The sequence below is a fragment of the Danio aesculapii genome, chromosome 23 (genome assembly GCF_903798145.1).
Source record: "Danio aesculapii chromosome 23, fDanAes4.1, whole genome shotgun sequence".
Classification (NCBI taxonomy): Eukaryota; Metazoa; Chordata; class Actinopteri; order Cypriniformes; family Danionidae; genus Danio; species Danio aesculapii.
Window position 1 is genome coordinate 38,801,380 of NC_079457.1, and position 18,706 is coordinate 38,820,085.

The 18,706-nt window shown below is 36.2% G+C and overlaps 1 protein-coding gene across 1 annotated transcript in view; it reads left to right on the forward strand.

Annotated features, from left to right (window-relative positions):
- cables2b (Cdk5 and Abl enzyme substrate 2b) overlaps positions 1–18,706 on the forward strand; it is a 40,735-nt gene that overhangs the window by 1,365 nt on the left and 20,664 nt on the right. The gene's annotated exons all lie outside the window — the stretch shown is intronic.

Here is an 18,706-nt window from a genome sequence, read left to right on the forward strand (position 1 = left end):
TTTGGATATCTTTTCTGCTGGAGATACTGTTGTCCTAAAAAAACAAAAAACCTTTAAAAATACACCATAGGAATGGTATAACAGAATATATATATATATATATATATATATATATATATATATATATATATATATATATATATATATATATATATATATTACATTGTTACAAACATTTAAAAAGAACTGGACATGAGTTGGGTCAAAGCAAGTATATTTGACTATACATTTTACGCAACATTACACCAATTCCACTGTGTATTTACTGTGTAAATTGCCTGTAGACATGTTTGAATTCCACTCTCGGCCTTTGACATCAGAATGTGATCGTAATCAGGTCTCTTATCTCTTGTGCTCAACTTGTTTGCTTTATTGTACTTCCTTTTTTAACCCTGCTTACTTTGCATGTCTCATTCTTGTGACATAAAGATATTTTGAAATCATAATATGTAGTCACGTTTAGCTATTGTGTTATGCAAGAACAGAGTAATACATGGGAAAAAACAATGATTAATTGTAAATAAACAATTTACAATTGAAAAATTGTTGATTAATTGTAAATAAATTAATGATTAATTATTGTCTGGCGTAGTATAATTGAACATGTCACTTCCATAACATGGATAAATAATGTAAGATGTTAATCATTACTCACTCTCACTTAACCTCCACATTTAGTTTGAGAGACACTATAGAGTCAGTCAGGATAATGATACCATGTGTGTGGTTCGAAATGTTTATACTAATAGATTTAGGTAACGTGGGTTTTAATTTCAGTTGTTCAGCATTGATGTTCAATAAATAATCATAGATAATCAAATAATGCACCCTTCATTCAGAAATCTTTCACTTGTAAAATGTGAACAAATTTACTGTACTAAACCTGTCAGTGAACTGAGGGCAAAAACATAAAATAAATAAATATAATAATCAGCAGCACGGTGGTGTAGTGGGCAGCACAATCGCCTCACAGCAAGAAGGTTACTGGTTCGAGCCCCGGCTGGGTTAGTTGGCATTTCTGTGTGGAGTTTGCATGTTCTCCCCGTGTTCGCGTGGGATTGCTCCGGGTGCTCCCCCACAAGTCCAAAAACATGCGGTATAGGTGAATTGGGAGGGCTAAATTGTCCATAGTGTATGTGTGTGAATGAGTGTGTTTGGATGTTTCCCAGTGATGGGTTGCAGCTGCAAGGGCATCCGCTGCGTAATCCATGTGCTGGATAAGTTAGCGGTTCATTCTGCTGTGGCGACCCCAGATTAATAAAGAGACTAAGCCAAAAAGAAAATGAATGAATGAATAAAAAAATCATTCATTAATCGTAATCGAGTTAAAATGTTCAATTAATCGGAATTTAAGGCCAAATTAAGGCTAAAATTTTGATTTTAGGCCAAATCGCCCAGCCCTAATTAGAACAAATAGAACACATGCAAATGATAACATTTTTGGTAACATTGTGGAAACACTGCGAAGTCAACTGGTCAACTATGACTTCACGCTGCAAATCCTGCGATGGGATTACTGCGAATGCACACATTGCGATATCGATGCTGAAACAATAAATTGTGCAGCCCTAGTCTACAAAGTCTATACTCAGTGGTTTATTTACCATACCTGTCTAATCAAAGTGTAATCTATTTGTACTCTAAATAAATATACCTCTATTTACAGTGAATGAACCTTTTGTGGTTGCATACACTCCAGTTAGTTGTTTTGGAACACACATTTTTTCAGTTTGTTTCCAAAATCCTTCTAAATATCTCTTTGACTGTTTTTATTTTGTTGAATATAACTGAGACTGAGCTACTGATAGATATTGCAGAAGCTGAAATGACAAGATTTGATCTACTTGACTTTAAATGTTCCTCCAGACATGCAAAAGTATGCGAGAAAAGCTGTTTTCATTCATACCAGTACACACATTGACCACAGACTGAACAAGCCCCTTTCTGGAATCCAGATGACTTCACAGCCAAACAAATGTTGCCTAAAAAAGGCCATTTGTGCGTGAGGTTTTCGACTTAAGCTTGGTTTATCTCTCCGGTCTCCACGTGAGGAAGTGAAAAACTTGTCATACACACAGTGAGAGAATGACATTTATGTTCAGCTCTTAATCTCCTCCTCAGTCCATTGAGCAACAGGAGGTCTTTATTCTTTTAAACTGTACCTCCCCCAAACCTTCTTCCCCCTTTTTACTGTAAAAAAGGGTGTGGTTGTTTGACATGTAGATTCAAACCAGACTGACTTTGCTTTATCAGTTGGAGCTTTGAGGTCAGCCCGTGTTGCACGTATGGGTTGTGGTGGTGTTGCTCTTCCAGCGCTGCACGCCGCTTTCTGCACACAGTACCTGCAGAGATTAAAGCTTAAGACACTCTGTCATATTCTCAACCCTTCAAAGGGTCTCTGCAGGCCTCAGGGAATGAAACGTAGAATAAATCAAGGCTGAACTCGCTTGATTCAAATGTTATGGCTTCTTAAATAGCAGAAAATGCACCCAACATGCATTTAAATTGACCTTTACATGCTTTAAAGCAACTTGTCTGGGTGAATTATATTTGTGGAGCGTAGACAATTTGAATAAGTGTTCGTAACCCTCTTATTATGCAGAGTGAATGCAGTGAGAGATGCATGTGACATTCAGGAGCCCAACGAGTAGGAGCTTGCCTTTATGAATCGTCAGAATGCTTTGAGGCTTTAAGGTGTTTATGTGTTGCTCAAAACAGCTGGTATGTAATTGATATCTGACATATTTTATTAGATTTCGTAATTGATGATTTCAGTGTGTTATTTTTTTTGTGTGTGTTTTGCCTTTTTGGGTTAAGTTTAGTGTTTATGTTTAAAGGTGCATTAAGTGATCTGCCAAAATGTTGTCTCTTAGCATAATATATTTGATACACAGTCCTTCACCTGCCATCCAATGCCACACCTCCTGAAATCAGGAACGCACACCTTAAAGATGACAGCAGACAACCCACTAGATCATGTCATTCGCCAGTTAGAAAACTTTATAGTACTTTATAATACTACAATTCCGAACGAAAAACAGTATTTTATATATCACGTTTTCAGTTGTGTAGCAAGTAAAACTTTTCATAATGTGCAAAATTTCATGCATGCAAGGATCGCTGGTCTCACTCTCTTATGCGCCTCGTTCTAAAGTAACTACTGCTTAGTGGTTGGCCAGCAGGATGCGGGAATTACGCTTATTACTAAGCCATATTTACATGCTATTTCAGACCAAATATTCAGAGTAGCATGGTAAACAATATATGAAGTGCGTCACAGGTTGTCATTGTTAAAAGATAAACCAATGTGAATATAAAACCAAATTCACCTGAGTAATAGTCTAGGTGGAATAGCACTATTTACTTGTGTTTTGTTGTTAAAATAAATAAAATCAACAATATTGATGCTGTAAAACGTCCCTTATGAAATTGAAAATAGTCACATCAAGCTTTTGCCAGAAGATTTCAGTGGCTGAACAACACTTCTGTGCATCTAACCCATTAAAACAACAACATCTACATAAGCTTTGCATGACTAAAATAGTTAAAAAAACTGATGTCACTCTCTCATGTACGCGAAAGGCGGATTTGCGTGAACAGGGCTGTGCTGATGTACAAATCTACATTTGTTGACAGACAGTTTGGACTGCTTATCAGAATTTTAGGAATTATCGGCCTTAGGAATTTTATTTGGATGAACATTTTTTATTCTTATGCCTCACCCAGAATATGAAAATACATACAAATACATTTAGATCATTTACTTTAATCGTTACTATTGGAATGTAAAGAGACTTTCAACCAGCACAACAAAAAATGTTTCTGCAGACAATCACCTACTGCACCTTTAAATAGTGTGTTTCATCGTCTTTTCATTTAAAATGCCACTTTTTCTGTCCCTATTTTGAAAGACTAATTTGGTAATACTTTGGCACTTTGATTTTTAGTCACTTTCAGTAAATAAATAAGAACTTTGTAAAACAAAATTGGGTTCCATGCAATTCCTTCTTGTTGTCCCAACACAAATCAATTAAGTTACTTTAACTGTTTTTACAAATTTAAGTGGATTGAACATAAAAAAATGAAGTTGTCCCAAAATAAACTCAAGAATTGAGTTAAATGATTCAGCTCATTTTAAATAAGTAGTTTAAAGAAGCAGCAAAAATCATTTTTTACATAGGGCTGCATAATATTGGAACTTTTTTATATTGCAATATTTTTATATTTTTGCGATTTATTGCGATATGAATATAATTTCATCAGATTACTTAATATTTCTATTTGAAAATAATTTATAATGTTAAAATCAAATAGGCAAACTTTTTGAGGTCCCCCGACACATTTTCGTTGTGGTCTGTGCTATTTGCAGTACATTTCTGTATTTGCATGTGTTGTGAGTATTTTCATGCCTAACAATCTATAAATACAGCCAAGAAAAAGATACAATTAAAATAAAATGTTTTATCTTTTTACGAGTCTAACAGTATTCAAGTACAGTAACTGAATGATGAAAATAAAAATGCTTCAATAAAATTAATCATGCTTAAGGTCACAAATTGTACAATTTCTTATACCTGAATGCTTTTAAAATCATTGTACAATCACAGATATCAAAAACACATGCAAATGATAAGTTATAATACAAACTCAACATTGCATATATTCTGAGATGTTATTTTTGTGAATGATCACTTATATCGATGCTAAAATGATATATTGTGCTTCCTTACTTATAAGGATTTAAGTAATTCACACAGTGAAAAATTTGCATTGAATCAGCGTGAACACGGTTGTTTTTGCAGCTGATCAGATTGTCAATTGTAAGTGTATTGGTATGTGGTCCATTATTTAGGGCAAAAAGGAACATGACCGTTCTTGCACTTGACATGCTGAGATTATTTCTATAGATGGAAGAATGCAGAGAACAGAGAGTAGAAGCAAGAGAGCTTTCTCCATTTGTGTTAATTTATTTGTAATGAGCATTCTGAACGTGGATTGCATTGTAAAAATGCTGGGTTCCACACAATTGATTTGTGTTAAAGAAATTAAACTACCTTAGTAGTTTTTACAAATTTAAGTAGTCCCCAAAAAATCAAGAATTGTGTTGTTTCAGCTCATTTTAAATTAGTAGTCTGAACAAACAGCAAACGTATCCCAATGCACATTGTTTTTATTTTTCTTTGGTAGATTCATTGTGTTGGTCATTATCCAAAGGTTTGTTGAATCACCTGCAGAACTTGCCACTCTTATCTGCGCATTTATGAGATTGTTTAATAAATCTTGCTCTAAAGGACTTGATACACTTAAAGGGAATCATATTTCAAGAGTTCACACTTAGCTCACGATTTATACATAGCTTGTTTGGCGTGCTGTCCCGGGAGAGAGCCCTGAGCTCAAGGTATCCTCGAGCCCAGGGCTCCCTCCTTTCACAGGGCGAGGGGAGACTGAGCTCAGGTCGATCTGAAACTCCCCCGCTGCTGAGGCCAAGGTGAACTTCCTGAGAGTAAGACATTAGAAAAAGATTTAGGCTTATTTTATCAATAATATAGAGCACATTTGCATGGTGGGAGGGAACCCGGGGGAAACCCACACGGAGAACATGCAAACTCCGCACAGAAGCACCAGATGGCCTAGTGAAGACCCAACGCCATTGGTATTCTTGCTGTGAGGCAAACGTGCTAGTCATTAGGCCACCGTGCCGCCCATTCTTGATAAAGGTGGAAGAAGGTGAGAAGGGGGGTTTCTTCCAGACGAAGATAGTTGTAGAGAGGAAATGAGGATATATATAGTGACTTGGGATCCTTTGATTGGAGGATCATGATTAGCTAATGTGGACCAGCTGGGTCAATCATGAGCACATGCTCCTCTCGAAATTAGTTTAACATTTAAACTTCACTTAAAATACTATCACATAATTTCAAACAAAATGAGGACAAAATTAAGTTTGTTTGGAGTTGGTTACTTAAAGTAGTTTGAAACAGCAAGCCAAAAACTGGGAAAACTGAAAAATTAGCTTAGGTTGGTAGACACCTTCACACTTCATTCATTTATTGATTTTCCTTGGGCTTAGTCCTTTATCAGGGGCCACCATAGCGGAATGAACCGCCAACTATTCTGGCATATGTTTTACACAGCGAATGCCCTTTCAGCTGTAACCCAGTATTGTAAAACACCTATACACTCTTACATTCACACACACACTTATTTAAATATTAATCTAAACACTGTTCTTAGCTGAATATATAAATTGCATTGAAATCTGTTAAATCAACTGACTCTGTTGCACACCTAACAGTAGAAACTGTTGCTTCTCTTTGTTTAGAGGAAGTCCTCACATGTGTGAGTTAATAACTGGAATGGTAATGGGTGTATCTGTATTAGGAAAGTGTGGTTGTTTGCTGACTGACCTTGCTTGGCTCATGCTCTTAAGCCAATCGAATCCGTGACATAATCAGAATTCAAAGCTGGGATGCTCTAGGAAGTCGTCCAATGTTCTTTGTTAGATATGGTAGGTATTACTAGATCTGATGACAGTTTGTGAGATATATGCAGTGTACATAAATAAATTGTAATGCAGCAGGAAGGCTTTAAAAAATGTATGTTATTTAAATGTTATATATCTGCACTCCAAAAACTATTTAGGCTTAACAAATAAGATTTATGTATTCTGATTGCATATAAAACTTTCATCTATTTAAATTACATACTTTGAACATAATTGAGCAATTTAACATTATGTGATTGATGTTTGTTAGTTAAACATAGATGAATTAATGCTCACTGATGGACATGCATTCTAACATGCACAGAGCCAGTTCAGAGAGTAATGAAAAGAAAGGAGGAAATGCAAAATACAATTTTTAAATTTGAATGAAAAAAAAAAACACAATATTCATATGTGTATTGAACCGTGGAGGCCAGATACACATATGGTTCAACACAATACCTAGTATTCATTACGGGTCGATATTATAACAATGATTATTAACGGTTCATACACATATGGTTCAATATTATACCAAGTATTCAGTACGGTTCGATACTATAATGGTTATCACTAACGGTTTAAGGGCAACGCAATGTTGCAGTAGGTAGTGCTGTCGCCTCACAGGAGGAAGGTCACTGGTTCGAGCCTCGGCTGAATCAGTTGGCATTTCTGTAGTTTGTATGTTCTCCCTGCATTCGCGTGGTTTTCCTCTGGGTGTTCCGATTTCCCCCACAAGTCCAAAGACATGTGGTACAGGTGAAATGTGTAAGCTAAAATTGTCTGTATAGTGTATGTGTGTGAATGAGAGTGTATGGGTGTTTCCCAGTGATGAGTTGAAGCTAAACAAAAGGAGATATTTTGAAGTAAACTGACTTCCATACTAGTAAGAAAAATAGAAACTATAGAAGTAAATGGTTACAAGTTTTCAACTTTCTTCAAAATATCTTCTTTGTGTTCAACTGAAGAAAGAAAATCAAACAGAATTGTGACAAGTAAAGAGTGAGTTAACAATGACAGAAGCTTTAGTTTTGGGAGAGCTACAACTATTTATTTTCATTTTTCAAAACAGTTCAGAACAAAACATAAAAAATAAAAAGATTTTCAAAGGAACATGGAAACAAAAAAAGGACATACAATAGAAGTGTGAAAGGTCACCGAATTCAATCTTATTTTTATTAGTAAATATGGCTGATAAAATGTTGCTATATAAAATTTTGTTAAGGGTTGCTTATCGAAGATCAACAAGCTCCAGAAATATATCAATAAAAGCACCACAATAAAATTAAAACATTATATTTATTCTCAATCATTTACACCAGTATGCAGAATATTTATAGGCTTGTTGTCTCAAGGATAGCGTCAGTGCTTCCATATCATACACCTCTTTTACAATATCATGCCATTCACCTACAGAAGGAGGATCTTCCTTGAGCCATTTCTTTGTAATAGCCTTTTTGCTAGTTGTTAGTGGTGTATTAAGAAGATATGCATCCTTTTTGGGTATTTTTGAAGAGTAAATTCCCAGGTACATAGCTTTAAAATTACATTCCAGATTCAATCCAATTATTGCATTGAATCAAATCTTGCCAAAAGGTGTGTAAGCTACACCTTTAAACTTAATGTGTGCTTTAAAATTATGTTGGCGGTTCATTCTGCTGTGGTGACCCCTGATAAACAAGGGACTAGGCTGAAGAAAAATGAGTGAATGAATAAAAATTATGTTGAATTTAAAGTTGAATTTCCAGAACCAATACAGTGTTACATAATCATTCCGAAATCAGTCTACTATGCTAATTGGATGCTAAAGAAGCATTTGTTACTATTATCAAAGTTGAAAACAATTGTTTTCCATATTTTTGTACAAAAACATATCTTTCGAGAACTTTCTGATTTTATTCATTATGTTAAAAATAATGTATGATAGCGTACATCTTCAGTCATGCGTTTATCATTCAAAACAACACGATTCCATGTTATTTTAGGTGCAACGCTACCAAACCTCAGATCAAAGACTGATACGGCCTCACTCATAAATAGTGTTGTGGCCCATGCAGCACCTCCACCACACAAGCCCACTGATTTGACCTGACATTTCACCCACTCGTTCCTCTGAAGCACTTCCTCTTCAGCCTGTAATAAAGTGCTTCAACTCTTGTGCACCACCGGCACTAGTAATCTAGCCTGGTCTTTCATCCCTGTGTGCTGTTGAAACACTGGAAGCATGGAATCAGGCCATATGTTCTCTCAGCGCTTTAATTCTGTGCATGTCCAGTCCAGGCAGGATTACGGCTGGGTATTTATTCAAAGCCTTGTGACGTGACTGTGGCCTGACTGCATCAACTCGGCCAAACAGCTATTGATCCCCTGGAATGAGAGGCAGGGATATTGTGAACCTGAGGTTTATGAGATCTGTTGCATGTACAAATGGCATATAGAGAGCAGAGAGCAGAGAGCAGTGGTATATGGAGGGGATTAACATTCCCACTGACTCTTAGCTTGAGTTTTTGTACATTCTTTCTTAAATGTCTGTTTATCTTTGCCAGCCTGATCTATGATATTCCCCGCCTGACTGATGAGACTCATCCTCTCCTGTGGATTTTGCCCTTAAATGGACTAGATTTAAGAATGTTTATGTGTTAATAGCCTTTTTGCCAATGTGTGAACCGCTTGTGATGAAACCTAAAAACAAGACCCTTCCTAATTTAATTAAATGTTTATTTTAGCACATTTTAAAATGAATAATAATGTTTTAATGACACAAAATTGTGGTGAGGTGTAAATTTATTTGTACCTTTAAATTTATATTTGGTTATATTAAGTAGTATACAATTTTGAAACCCACCCCCTTTCCTGTCACAACCAACTAACTCATGAACACCCACTGATCTCTGTGATTCACGTAGACCCATACACTTCAGCCAATTTTGCGCATCCAATTTACCTACTTGTTTACCAGAGCACCCAAAGGAAACCCACAGGACACAGGAAGATGTGCAAATTCCACACATAATGGCCTCCAGGTCCAGCCAAGACTCTGACCTAGGCCTGCCTCAATATTTGTTTTTTGTAGTATGATATATAGCACCAAAATGTATTGCGATAAATCATATTATTGTCATTTTAAGACCATTTTGATACTGTAATAGCATCATAATTATAGCTAAATCATATTGGATAGGGCAAGAAGTTTATCTTTTCTTATGGGCCATTAATAATCTTTCACGTTTAACCCTGTATGAGTCTGAAATTGTATTCTTCATGGTCTTATAAAGGTCTTTAAAAGTCTTAAATTTGACTTTGTGAAACCAGCAGAAACCCTGGAAGGATGCTAGAAAACGAAGTTGGGGAACCACGGGCAGTTTATTAACAAGAAATCGTGCAGGCAATGGCCAAAAACAGAAGCAAACAGGAGCATAGGGAGAGTAATCCAAAATACGCAGTCAAAATGTCAGGCTAGACAGTAAACAAGACAAGGATCAAAACACAGCAAGGCAAACAGGGGAAAATGCTTTGTAAAGTTTGTGGGAGAAACAAGACTCAGTCATGTCCATGTGCTGTGAGATAAGTCAATAAACTGATTATTGTGAAAGGCCTACTCTGACCTTATAGACCATTTGAATGTGGCGATGTCATTGGGCCATGAACATTTTCTGCTTGTTGTCAAAGTATTTTATAACCATAACAAAGACAATTCAATCATATCTTAATGTTAAAACAGCTCTCATAGCATTCTTTATTAATATGTGGACCTTTTTGGATTCTCGGAAGGTGTGGAAATTTTAAATATAAAACAGGATATATCGTCACCTTAGAATTATCTGCATACATTAATAATCTGCATTCTGAATGATTTTGAGATATTGAACTTCAAAGTTTTTGCATTCCATATAGCAAACAGTATGTGTGTAACGTTTGTTTTTTAAATAAAAAGTCTTAAAATGTAAACAACTTATGAAAAAACATCCCATAATGTAAATAAGTTGTCATTTTACAAGAATATGTCAATAACTCAATTTTGACAAAAATGTCAGATAGAACCTTATAATTCTAAGGTGACGATATGTTAGGACCATTGTTATTATTTTCTTCCATCAAAATGGTCAAGAACAGTGCACCCACTGAGTCGCAATGAACATTTTTTGTCCTTATTTCTGTTGATGAAACGAACACTGCTGTAAAACTACCAAGGAACATACAAGAATGTACTGGTATCAGCCAAATTTCCAGAATTTTTCATATTTTAGTTTAAATATTATTTTACATATCCATTACAAATGTGTAATGTTAATGTTTTCAAACAAATACATTTTTATTTTACAGTGGCATCTAGGGCTCTGCGATTTGGAGAAAATATCGAACTGCTGTTTATTTACTTGTTTTGACAGATATTGCGATTTCGATTTGATTTGCGATTTAATTTTATAGTCAAGCTTCAGCTCAAATATCTGTATCGTAGCTTCTTACTGCTGCAATGCAGTGAGTGTCAGTTATAGAAGGAACTGAAAAGATATTAACTTACTTAAACATTAAATTAAATTTGTTTTAAATATTTAGAACAGTCATTTTTCTCCAGAGCAAACAGTAAGCACGAATAAAATGACCTTACCTTTCTGTAAACAACTCAAATTTGCGAGATAGTGTAGCTTATTATACAAACAAAAACTAATAATTATAAAAATACAGAACACTCAGCAAACTAACATGGCTGATAAGAGCCTTTGTGTAGCTTATATTGTCTAAAACAAAATAATTATCTAGGCGATTAATCGAAAAGCAATCAAATATCCACATTTAGAACTTATATTTGATCGATTTTTTCCAGAACTTTTTTTTTACTTTCTCTATGTGCCTTGTGACTCCACTCTGCTAAATGTTGTGGCTAATATCTGCTTCTGCGGCCACATTGCAGCCACATCTGATCTCGACGATGGTAAGATGGGTAGGACGATGTACTCATTTTTGAGCCTTACTTTGCACTACATTGACACTGATTGGAAGCTGCTCCAGAGATGCCTTTAGACAGCATATAAAACTTGTCAGTGAACTATAAAGGCAAAAAAATACAAATAAATTAATAAAATAATCGTTCATTAAAAGTAATTGAGATAAAATGTTTAATTAATCGAAATTTAGATTTTAGGCAAAATCGGCCAGCCCTATAATTATTACAGATGCTACACAGAATATTCTCCAAAATGGCTAAAATAGATGCAAGATGGAAGTGTATATCTCATATCCTGCATTTAGATGAGTTTTTTGAAATCCCTCTTTGGTCACTACATTAAAAGGCACCGTGTCTTTAGCGAGGTAGTGCGTTATGGTATTAGTTATCTCCTGGGTAGGGCTGTACCAGCTGTTTGTAAGTTCTTTCTTAAACTGGAAGGTAACATCCACACTAGGGGCTTTGTAACTATAGCTAGTTTGTAACTAAATTTGTTAACATGTTCTTAAAGCAAACCGTAGTTAGTAGGTCGTAAGCTCTCCGTAAAGTCATGCGTATAGTCGCATTGAATCACGCAATATCCAATAAGAAGCGTTTAAATCGTTAAACTGCTTTAACATTCTGCAACTAATTCACCTATATATATAACTGGCCTGTTAAAATTAAATGACAAATTATATTTTTATAGTACATTACATCACAGTCAGTCACTACCGATGACACACATACCTGCATCACAAGCTGTGAATGCACACGAAAAACACATGAAGTTATCAAAACATTCAACTTTAATTTTTAGTGACTTTGAAACCAAAATATTCCCATATTACAGATGTCCTGTTTTTCTTTGATATGAATTCGTCTATTAATGCTTCTGAAGCGGCAGACGCCATCATCCCACTCGTCTGCAATTTCCTGTTTGTTTGGGCATTCCGCATAGTTCAGTTGCAAAATTCTGATTGGGCAAAATGAAAGACTGCTCACTTAATTGGCTAGTAATTAAGTAAGTCACACACAGATGCCATGCACGCTATTACTCTGGACATGGGAAATTGCGGCCATTGCGATTTGATTACGATTAATCGCACAGCCCTAGTAGCATCATTGATACATTACATGATACATTGTCCCAACTCAAATCAATTAAGTTAGCTTAACTTGTATTGAACAAAACAAATAAGTTGTCTTCCAAAACACATTCATTTCAATTCATTTTAAATAAGTAGTTTCAACAAGCAGTAAAGGTCATTTTCTGATTGTAATTGAATGTGTTGTTCTTCTGCATGATTCATCCAAACACATCTATCTTTGGACCGGACACAATGCTCACTCTGATGGAGTCTGTGATTTGGTCCTGCCTCACCAAGCTTATCTCTTAGTTTCCCCTCCATCCCATTTTCTGGGTTTGACTTGGACTCAAATGGATTGGGGGATTTACGAGGAAATCAAGAGAGAGAGACAAAAGGAAAAATGAAATGTTGGGATCAAGTGAGCGACAGATGGGCAGAGAGAGAATGAGGTTTATGCAAAGCTGGCGGATGCTTCAGAGATAGTCACGTTTTTCATTCTGGAAATAAGGAAAGAGGCTTTAAGTCATTTGCGTTCAGTCACTATCTTCAGCTTTACTTGCTCTCAGTTGTCTGCACGCAGGTGCGGTTCCTCACCCTGGGTTATGATAACAGTCATTTGGATTGTGCGTATCACCACAGAAATGTGGAGAGCAGATGGAGGGTGCGAATAGGGGGAGCTGTTTGTGTTTGTTCGGCACACTAGGCTTGTGTAATACTTTTCAAACCAAACAGAAGGTCTGTGTGCCCTGGTTTTGTGCCCAAAGCATGTGGCAGAAATATGCGATGCTCATGTAGGGAAAGAGGGGTTTAGATGAGACAGACTGAAGATTATGTAACTGTAGTTATGGTAAGACACATAGCCCTACAGACTGACTTCATACGGAATTTTCAGGGAAATTTATTTGAATCCATGTATTCCACGTAATATTAGGCTTTTTTTAGAAACTTAAGAATTAGTTGAGGTGCCATTTTAAAGAAATACCCAATAATTGATTATGAAATTATTTTTTGCACATTATTTAACAGGCACTAAATGAAATGCTACAGAAATCAAGTGGGATTTGCATGCTCAGCCAGTTGATATTTGTGCTTTAAAGTTTGATCTCCCAGTTTAAATGCTGCGTAATCCATATTTTCCAAATTATTGTAGAGCTCTCTTGGCACTATTGTACATTCCTGCGCATGAGATATTTGAGTCGTTTGAAAAATACAATCTAAAATTACCCATGAAAAAATGCTGCAGCACAGCAGTTCTTGACTCATTGCTTCTCCTAATAATTTTCTGTTTTACAGTCTCTGCCTAATATGGAGAAAAATCTGTGGAAGGATAGATATCAATAGAAAGCTATTATTATCATAAAGATGCTTTTTAATATGTAAGTACAGTGTCAAAAAAATGCTCAGGAAAAACAAATAGTGTACAATACTAGGCATGGGCTGGTAAAAGATTCTGACCATATGATAACCTTGGATAAAAATATCACAGTTTTACGGTATTGTGATTGCTGCTTTAAAGTATATTCTTTTTAAATGTAGGGGTAAAAACAAAAGCTTTTTTTCCTCTTTGAACACAATATATTTTATTTTAAGAAACATTTATAATATTTTGGAACATGTCAGGCTAAATCATTCAAATCAATTATTGACTTCTGCTGTCCTTATTATTTTCAAAAACACAGGTTTCTTTACAATTGAAAATGGCAAACTGTAAAATGGCAATGGATATGTTTTCTGCTGGAAATATGTTTATATCCTAAAAAAAAAAAAAAAAAACGTAAATAAAGAATCTTACATATACCATAGGAACAGTATACCAGAAAATGTTAGCGGTTTTAAAACCTTGACTTTTCCAAACCACGGTATACCTTGAAAACGGTTATCATGCCTATACAATACATAAAGCTCTATGTTTATTTATGTGTTTGCAGGTTTATTTGTTTATTTTTCATCTGTAGACCCTTGACAGAATGTTAAAAACTCACATCTGAAAATAGAAGAAAAAAAAGAAAATAACACAAAAATACAATATCATACACACTACCTGACAAAAGTCTTGTCGTCGATCCCAGTTGTAAGAGCAACAAATAATAACTTGACTACTAGTTGTTCATTTGGAAAAGTGGCAGAAGGTAGGTTTTTTTCATGAATCATCTGTTGAACTGCATCCCAATCATCACAAATACTGCAGAAGACCTATTGGGAACCGCATAGACCCAAGATTCTCACAGAAAACATTCAAGTTTGGTGAAGGAAAATCATGATTTGGAGTTACATTCAGTATGGGAGCGTGCGAGAGATCTGCAGAGTGGATGGTAATATCAAGAGCCTGAGGTTTCAAGACATTTGTGTTGCCCATTACACTACAATCCACTGGAGAGGGCAAATTCTTCAGCATTATAGCGCTCCTTCTCATTTTTCAGCCTCTACATCAAAGTTGCTGAAAGCAAAGAAGGTGAAGGTGCTCCAGGATTGGCCAGCCCAGTCACCAGACATGAACATTATTGAGCATGTCTGGAGTAAGATGGAGGAGGCATGAATCCAAAGAATCTTGATGAACTCTGGGAGTCCTGCAAGAACGCTTTCTTTGCCATTCCAGATGACTTTATTAATAAGATATTTGAGTCATTGCAGAGATGTATGGATGCAGTCCTCCAAGCTCATGGAAGTCATACACAATATTCATTCTTTTTCCACTGCACAATGACTTCATATTCTATATTGTACCTCATTTCTGTTATGCGACAAGACTTGTCTCAGCAAAGTCAGACCTTACTGTCCTAATTAAATAATTAACAATCAAGGCATGATCATATTTTATTTTGGTAAGATAAGTGTAATCTGGAGGCCTTTGCCTTTCATATAAGCCACTTTTGATACCAAATGATCAACTAGAAGTCAGATTATTATTTGTTGTTCCTAAAACTTGGATAGGCAACAATACTTTTGTCGGGTATTATAAATAAATATAAAAACACAAGTAAGAAACTATGAGATAATGAAAAGTGAAATTTCACAAACTAATTTCGAGAGGAGCACGTGATATGACTGAGCACGAGTGGTTTCTCATCTGTAATCAGTAATAATCCAATCAGAGTGATCCAAGCTTACTATAAATGGATCGTTTTCTCCCTACTGTTCTATTTCGTTTTGGAAGAATCCCCCCTTCCACCCCATTGCCTTCTTTTCCTCCCTTTTCTTAGGGGGAGCTTTCGAGACCTTCCTGATCTCGGGTCCTCTTATATGCTTATTGACCAGGTGGGAGCCTTGGGCTCAAGTATCTCCAAGCTCAGGGTTCTCTCCCGGGACAGCATGCCAAACCTCCTATAAACGCTAAGCATATCTAAGTGGGAACTTTTGAAAAGCAATGTAAAGCTATATACGTGTACACTTTCTTTCGTTTTCTTAGTTTCTTTCTTCTGTTTTATAGGTTTTGTGTTACATGGAATACAAGTACGCTTTGCATATGTAGTGCCATAACTGCAATCTGATGTTTTTCTTTCTTGATTAAAAAGACAGTAATTGTCACATTATGTAAGTAAAATGTTGACGTTGACTAAGCAATGAGCTGTAAAGAAGGTGCAGCGTGAAACAGGTCATGTCTAGTTTCATTAGCCATAATGACGCATTCCCTTCAGGAGGGAAACAGTTATTTTGACTCACACTTCAGCCACATACATAGCACTATAAAGCAGCACCTCCCAAGAAATGACCAAACAGAGCTTGACTCAACAGGAACAAACTGGTGTATAATAATAGATGTTGAAAAAAAACTGAACAGGTATAAGCTAACATGATTCCTGTAATTGCTCTTTTTTGTGTTTTGTTTTGGTTCATTAGTTTGAAGTCATTTGGTGTTAAATACTTGTTTGCACTTAAACTGTTTTGAGTAGTTAGTGCACCGACGTCACCATTGAGTAGCATGTATGTTGTGTAAAATTCAGTCAGAGACTTATGTAACAACTCTGAGATGAGACATAGAACTTCATGAATAGTTTAAAGATTGCAGTCTTTATTCAAACACCCATCCAATAGGGCTGCACGATATTGGAAAAATCTGACTCTGCGATATTTTGTTTTGCTGCGATATATATTGCAATATGAATATAATTTCACCAGATGATTTAAAAAATTCTATATGGAAAGAATTCAAAATTAGATCGACTAAGATGATCAAGTCTGTGCATCTGCATAAAATATAATAAATTACAATGTAAATACAACAGAGCAAAATAAAAGTCATTTAAACAGTGCTCTATGGTTTTCTGGGAAGTGTAACAGTACTCAAGTACAGAAACTGAACAATCAATCAAGTGTAAAATAACACGGTCATCATCATTGTTTAATAATATTTAAATGAATATTTAATGATGTCTTTACCTTTTCATCTTTAATAAACAATCCAATCCAGCGATGTGACAATTGCAGATACACATAATCACGATATCGATGCTCAGAATCTATAATGTTCATCCCTGCTAAATGAAAATGATTCAGCTGTGTCTATTAAAACTCTTACAAGTGTGATCGCCACAACCATTCACAGTAACTGACAAAGAGAAAGCAGTTGACATTTATAGGTATGAAATTTCACATTTTCAACCACACAGTGTTGTCATTTCTATTTAAAAAGTCATGACAGAAGCACTGCCATGAAAGATCATAGTTTGGACATAAGCTGTCTGTCATAGCAATTAAAATCGAGTAAAACACTAAATCAGTAATATATCAATTACATTGTTGTGCCAGTAGGTGGCGACTGTTAAAGGGCACCTAGTTTACCCCTTTTTTAAGATTTATTATTAATATTATGGTTCTTCTGAGTGTGCCAGTTTTGGTTCAGTTCAAAACACAATTAATATTTTTTTTATTATAATGTATTAAAAAGTGTCATTTTAGGGGTGTGTACACATGAAAATTAGTTCCAATATCCCGCCCAACTTAACAAGGGGGCGGAGCCAAGAGCCTCCCTGGCTTTGTGTTTGGCAACAGACAGGCAGACAGGGAGAAGCAAAATGAGTGAGAGGACCAGCATTCAGCCGTACATGTACAACTCGGACACAGACCAAGCAGAGACTACAAAATCATTTGTGTCTTTGTATAGTTTTACAGCCAACTGTGTGCTAGTTTAAAGTTCCGAGCTTGTACACCGAGACTAATAACCACGCACACTGAACTAACTTTGACTGAGGCACCGGATGCGCCGCTGAGAGCCGTGAAACAGCACACCAGATGCGCACATTCGCGGGTTGTTTAAAATGAAACTATTCAGATGGCACTCTCTGGTGTGGCAGAAATATGAACAGTGTCCTGAGTAGTGGCTGGGTGCCGTGGTCAGCCGGAGACTTGAGGCGCTGTTGTGTGTACCCTGATAGAAACCTATGTTTAGAATTCTAAAATGCATGGCGCTGCGTGGCGCTTCTGGTGTGCGACCTGCTTAAGGCAAGTTTGTTATTTCCAATGGAGGGACGCGCATGTAAGACAACACGCTCGCACTTTCCAGCTGCACTTATTCAAGATGACAGGGAGCTTCTGTGACCACAGGAAATGCAATTGGCTGAAGTTTAAGAAAGACGAAATGAAAAGTACACGTTTGCAAACCCACCTAAAGTTACAAACAATTGAGCCGATGAGAGCGATCATGTGGTGAATGTGGATCTTGTGTCCCAATGAGCCTTACATCTAAAAACAGAGCAAGGGTGTTCTTTTGGTGACCGATTTGACTCACACGCTGAAAATGGCTGACGTGAAACAACAAACTGAGCATATGGTAATGCGTGCCTGTCAATCAGTATTGGTGGGCGGGGGGACCGCACTCCTACGTCAAGTTGTGTCCGGTCTCAAAACCGCTCCAATTGGTCCACCGTTTTGATGTTGTTTAATTGAAAAAAAAAAAAAAACTGGGTGTGTTTATATCACCCCAATATGACAGTCTATACACTATACCTACTAGAGCTGCACGATTAATTGAAAAAAGATCGCGATCTCAATTCGACCCCCTAGACGATCTTAATCCAGCATTTATACGATTCTGCCAATCATATTTTCAAGTTCAGGAGAGAAGCAAAGGCGGCTCGCAAAATCTATCTACACTGTTCCCGGCAAGTTATCGGCAATATATCATGCATCATTATTTATGAGTGAATCTTTGACTCATTTGTGCAGCTCGTAACATGAATGTGTGACTAGATGATTTTCTGCATTATTTAC